The following is a 6,853-nucleotide window of genomic DNA, read 5'->3' on the forward strand; positions in this document are numbered from 1 at the left end:
AGATAGGGTGAGAAGTTCGGCCATCCGGGAGGGGCTCAGAGTAGAGCAGCTGCTGCTCCACATCGAAAGGAGCCAGCTGAGGTGGTTCGGGCATCTGACAAGGATGCCCCCTGGGCACCTCCTGGGTGAGGTGTTCCAGGCATGTCCCACCGGGAGGAGGCCCCGGGGCAGACCCAGGACACGCTGGAGAGATTATATCTCTCGGCTGGCCTGGGAACGCCTTGGTATTCCCCCGGATAAGCTGGAGGAGGTGGCTGGGGAGAGGGAGGTCTGGGCCTCTTTGCTTAGGCTGCTGCCCCCGCGACCCGGCCCCGGACAAAGCGGATGAAGATGGATGGATGGATGGATAGTAAATAACAATTAGGTAATGTTGTTCATGAGACTAAAATCATCTCACTGTGGTAATGTAAATATAATATGGCCAATATTATATGTATTGTCAGATTACTATGATATATATATATACAGTGTTGGGAAGGTTACTTTTAAAATGTATTCCATTACAGAATACAGATTACATGCCCCAAAATGTATTCTGTAACATATTCCGTTACGTTACTCAATGACAGTAACGTATTCTGAATACTTTGGATTACTTAATATATTCTCATGCTTTTTACAACAACGTGAATGTACTGTTGCTGTGTGATTTATTACTGTTACTGAAGGTCCGCAACTCCGAACTGTAGTAAAGGGACCTCTGACTAATACGGCGGGGTCCCTGTCGGCTCGTAGCCGAAAAATAGCTTTACTTTGTTGTGTGGGTCAACTTTTCTTGCGAGAGACAGAGAGAGGCGTTGAAAGACTGCTCCAACGGAACTTATTGTTTTCGGAGGAAAACACGAACACGGTGTACAGTAGAGTCTTAATAGCTTACTTACAACTGGGCTCGTCAGGCACTCTTCTTGGCTGCAGTGGTTATTATTATATTTACATGCTTCCAGCTCCCGTTTTTGCTCGAAGACAACTCGTACCTTTCCACTCCCCTTTTTCTCCCTCCTCGCGCTCACAGACACATAACGTGTATGGCAGTCCATTCTCCCTGCAACACGGACTACACTGCCTGTGATGCTACATTCTTTAGAGCTATGCTTGTAGCATTCTGCCTGTTAGCTTAGCACAACAACAACGAAAAGGCGCTCTCTCACCCAGGAAACACACAGTTGCAGAGAGAGAGAGAGAGCGTCGCCCTGTAACCATGGAAACCGTAACGCTGCCGCCTGGAACAACAGAACGTAGCTGTCAAACAAAACCCAAACAGTCCTGACCCGCGACAAAATGGAACAGGAAAGTACCGCAGTGTAATCCATTTATTTCAACAAAGTAACTGTATTCTGAATACCACCTTTTTAAACGGTAACTGTAACGGAATACAGTTACTCATATTTTGTATTTTAAATACGTAACGGCGGTACATGTATTCCGTTACTCCCCAACACTGTATATATATATTAGGGGTGCAACGATATTCGTATCGATATTGAACCGTTCGATACAGTGCTTTCGGTTCGGTACGCATATGTATCGAACTATACAAAATTTTTAATTTATTTTATCAACTTTCCTTCTGACGATGCTGTCTGTGTTGAGCGCTCAGTGAATCTGCGTTCGACTACTCCGCCTAGGCTGCACTGTCGAGCGCAGATCCACTGAGCGCTCAACACAGACAGCATTGTCAGAAGGAAGAGAGCAGGGCAAGCTAGCGAGACAGAAGTTAAGCTCTCCTTGCAACATGGACCTCCCCCACCCTCATTCGGATCTGGTGTTTGGAATTATTTTGGTTTTCATGTGACGTATGACCCTGAAGGTAAGCGAGTAATGGACTAAAGTAAAACAGTATGTTGGATGTGCCATGCAATGCTCAATAACATGGGTGGGAACTAGTGTGTTAGCGCAGTTAGCTCGTTAACGTGTTGGCCGTCTAGCCCCATGCACAGGGCTTTCGGCGGTAGCTCGTTAACGGAGATTTGCCGTGTTGTGGCGTTAAGGTCATTTCAACGAGATTAACCTGAAAGCACTAGTGGGAACACAACGAATATGACTGCACATTTACGCCGACATCATCCTAGTGCAAAGACAAGTGGAAGCAGACAAAAACAAGCAAGCATGCTACTAACTTTAGCCGAGTCATTTAGACAGCTGTTAGCACATGATTCTCCTTATGCTGCTGAGAATATAGCCCAGAAGAAGCGGATAGTATAGCTTTTATTTTGGAAAGAGACATTTCTCTGTAATAAACTCTCTTTTCCAAAGATGAGTGATTCCTCAATCAGATACAGGGCTCGCAATATCGCTAGCCCGACGTCCTGGGGCTAGCGATTTTTTCAGTCGGGCTACCAAAATCTATCTCTGCCCTGCCCGTCGGGCTATTGTAGGAAGGAAAAATATGTCAATGCTTTTGCATTCTTTCAGAAATGTAGCTGGGTAATTATGTCATTGGCATCGGTGAGCCACTGTCAATATGTGACATATTGAAATCGCGTTTGAATTTGCGCTTGTTTTTTGCTTTCACTTTGCAATCGTGCGAACTGTGTATAGAGAGCGACAGCACTGATCTGTGAGTGATGATAATTTGTGCACCAATTCTTCTGACATTGTCTTATTAATCGTTAGCTTACTATGCAAACATGACAAGTGAAATCTCCCGCAGCAAGCTTAAACATGTGAGAGGTTGATCGCGCAGAGAATCGCTGAGCTTATGTGAGTGCGCGTGTAAAAGCATTTCAGTTCTGCTGAGCCAAATAAGACAGGTCAGGGTGAAGAAGTGACAGCCAAAGAAAAGCTTACGACGAAACGGAGAAGTTATGACAAATCAGGCTATAAGGCAAAAAGAAAGTGCAGCTTTATGGTTTCATGGACAAAAGAATTTCTGTGGCTGCAATATGACGAGCTAAATAACCAGGGCTGCACATAAGTGGTCCGCAGGTGCGCATTTGCTGTCAAAATAAAAAACACGCACAAGGGTTAGGGTTAAATTTAAAAACTGTACTTTTGAGTTAAAATATATATTTAATATTTTAATAAATGACAAATTAAAAAGGCATGAACATTTTTTTTGTATCGAAAAAATATCGAACCGTGACAACAAAGTATCGAACCGAACCGAACCGTGAATTTTGTGTATCGTTGCACCCCTAATATATATATATATATATTTTTTTTTTTTTTTTTTTTATTTAGGAGTAAAGGCTTTAAAACCAAGTTATTGCTGGAAGTACAAACATTAATAATGTCACATAACTTTGCCGACATGTGGCCAACAGTAATGTTTTAATGTTCTTCGTTATTAAACATTCGCACATAAATAAGTGACATCATATTCAGTACTTACTTTTGACAGTTCACTCTTCGGCCGCTCCCTTCTGCCGTATTTTGCGGCAAGATTATCCACACCCACCGCCGCGCGATGAATTGTGGGATATATGGGACCACGAAGCGTGCACCGGACCACGCTTGATATTTGGGGAAATCGACGGCGCATTTGGAGTATGCATTTGAAGTACACTTTGAATTGGGACAGCCGTCGTCGCGTGGCGGTGACGTAATCGCACTCAAAATGCGTACTTCAAGCGTGCAAACCCTGAATTGGGACACAGCCTTTGTCTCTGCTCGCGTGGTGTCACCCGGTCATCGGTTACTTCCTGTTTTACTTTGGTGGTCTTGCATTTCTTGTGCTTTGTATCCAGGCCTACTTCCCTTGTCTTGTCTTCAGTGATTAGCCACAGCTGTGCTTCCACCTGTTCCCTTTCCCCCTCATTATCTGTGTTTCTATACCCTTTGTTGTGTTCTCCCTCATGGCCGTGTTTCCCTTGTAGTATGCTTTCACAGAAGCTTCCTAGTTTCCTAATTTGCTCCTGACCTGCTTTTCTTTGTGCTTTGTAAGAGCTCAATAATAAAGCTGCTCTTGAATTTATTCCTCACCTTCAAGTCCTGCATTTTGGGTCCAGCCCGTCCCTGATATGGCATTACAATGTATGACAGATTAAAAAGAGCACAACATTCACAGTGTGCTGTAGGAAGGATTGTAGTCTCTGCACATGCATGAAGAAAAATTACATTGTTGGTCCAATGTCCATTTTTAACATGTTCAGCCTGTGAGAATCTGGAGAAAATGAAGGAGAGGCTCAACATCCTTCAGTCAGAGCTGTCGTCATACGTGGAAACCTTTTGGATCCATGACGTTTGTGTTTAATATAAATATAATAAAGAATAAATTTACTGAATTTTCACTGTGTGTGTGTGTGTGTGTGTTGGTGGTGTATATATTTTTCCTTAACACACCAGCAAACAGCAGAGGACATTTTGGTGATGAATAGAGGCAAAAATAAAACGGTCTGCTCTGCTCCATGAATCTGATGATGAGGTAGAACCAGCAGACAGATGGGGCGCCTTCACTGATGTTTTTCTGTGACAGCTGCCCTTTCATGATATTTGGCTTGTATTTTGTTTTAGTTAAGAGCACTGTCAGTTTAGTTCAATTCAGTTATATTTGTATAAAGCCAAATCACAACAACAGTTCCCTTCTGGAGCTTTATATTGTAAGAAAAAGACCCTACAATAATAAAGAGAACTTCCCAACAATCATATGACCCCCTGTGAGCAAGCACTTTGGTGACAGTGGGAAGGAAAAACTCCCTTTTAACAGGAAGAAACCTCCGACAGACCCAGGCTCAGGGAGGGGCGGGGCCATCTGCTGTGATTAGTTGGGGAGTACAAGTAACAAGTATGATTCAATGCAGAGAGGTCTATTAACATATAGTGAGTGAAGAAGAAACACCCAGTGCATCATGGGAATCCCCCAACAGCCTACAACTGAAGGAGGATTTGGGGTCACCTGATCCAGCCCTAACTATATCTTAAAATCTTCAAAAAGTAGAGATAGTCTGTCTTCCAAATGGAGCCTCTGTGTGTATTTTTAAATATATCTCGCTGTAAATGACTCGCAGTTGATGAAACTGCAATGATTGATAGCTTTTATCGTAGCCCATTGTCGCACCAGTAAAGCACCTGCATGTGTTACTTTTTTGACATCCTAGCTATTTAAATGTTTTCTACGATTGTCGCCTTTCACTGATTTTGTTTTTTTTCTCTGGCCTCAGTTTAAAAAATGGAATTTGATCTGGAAGACGTTGTGGCTCAGCCTAGCATCGCTGCTTGTTCTGTCTGTGCTTGTATCCTCCGGCAGTTAGAGTTAGACACATGTGCTCTGCTTAGAGGTAAGTATGAGTTTCAGATCTGTGGAATGGGGGAAGAAAATAAAAGGGAGCCACTTTAGAAATAGTGCTCCGTCTTCATTATTGCAGTCTGTGCTCACAGACAAAGCAAAGGAGATCTGTGCTTGAACGAAAAAAATGTTTAAAAGTCCAATGTGTGCCATTTAAATCCATGTGATAAATTCTGTTTCCATGGACAAATAATTCAATCTCTGTAATCATTGGTAACACTTTGGTGTTTTGTGTGGTTTTTCTTTCCTAAAATGATTTTTCTTTTTGAAACGATGAGGTCATTAGGCAACTTAAAGCTCTAAGTGATTACATCACCATATAGCGTATGTACCTCCTATTTTATGTGCAGGAAGGGAGTGTGTCACCCACACACAACATCGCTGTAACCATACAGCTGCTTTCCTGCATTTATATTGGCAGGATATGAGCACTGTTGGAAAGCATTTAGGTGAATGAGGCAAGTTGTACAAAGTGTTTTGAGCAAGTGGATAAGTACCAGTCTATTCACAGCCCAAGTGTCACTTACCTTCATTTGTAGGACACGCCCATCTGCTCTTTGATTGGTCAGTCTCCTCCAGCTGCTGACGCACTGAAAAAATATTCTTCGTGCTCAAGAAACAAAATCAAAGGTTGATTTATTCAGATAATGAAACATTAAAGTAAATGCTCTTGGGATAAACTGACTGTATAATAATCATGCACATTTATTAGACCAGCTCTCCATAAACTCTTATATCTCACACTGTAACTATGTAACAAAGTGACATGGAAAATTTACATGTAATGAAATTATTCAAATCAGCTTTTAGGGAAGTTTTTTTTCACTGTGTTGTCAGGCCAGCAGAGGGGGAAAGTAGCCAAGTACAGTTACTTAAGTATAATTTAGATGCACTTCACTCACATTTACACAGCTCCCATTTGGTCTTCTTCACAAACTGTATATACTGTAAGGCTGCAAAGCACAATAACTTGTGTCCAACATCTTCAGTATTCTGATAATGGATGCATTTAATATTTTATATGTTAAGATTGGACTGAAAATTTCAAATTTGTTTCTGGAAAAACACAATAAATGTATCAGTACATGAAATGATCTGTCCTTAGAAAAGCCTTAGTTTTAGCTTGAAAAACACTTTTTTACAATATCACACTCTGACTTCAGCTGTCACATGGTTTAATGTTTTTAGGCTGAGACTGAAATAATGAAGCCGCCTTGAAACAATCAGCGAATGCATTTGATGCTTCACCAGTGCTCCACTCACTGATGAGAAAACAATTTAATCAAATTATGAATGTCTTGGATTTCCTTAGAGTCACATCTGTTTGAGCCACGTTAGGATTTTGTCTCGTCCTTCAGATAATTCTGCAGGCTGCACTTTACCACAGCTTTGTAAAACACATGCTATTATTTTCACATTAAGGGACTTGCTGCACTTTCTTCTTTGCTTAAATAATTGCAGCTTGTCTCTTTGTCTATTATACTGGAATCTCACAGGCTCGCTATTCACATACAAAACTACAATTAATAATCGATAGCATCCTGCTCGTTTGTGCTCGATGCATTTATTTCTTTTCCTTTTTCATTTAATTATTTGTTTCACATCACAAACAAAAATAATGCCTTTGTT

The sequence above is a fragment of the Astatotilapia calliptera genome, chromosome 1 (genome assembly GCF_964374335.1).
Source record: "Astatotilapia calliptera chromosome 1, fAstCal68.1, whole genome shotgun sequence".
In the NCBI taxonomy this organism is placed as follows: domain Eukaryota; kingdom Metazoa; phylum Chordata; class Actinopteri; order Cichliformes; family Cichlidae; genus Astatotilapia; species Astatotilapia calliptera.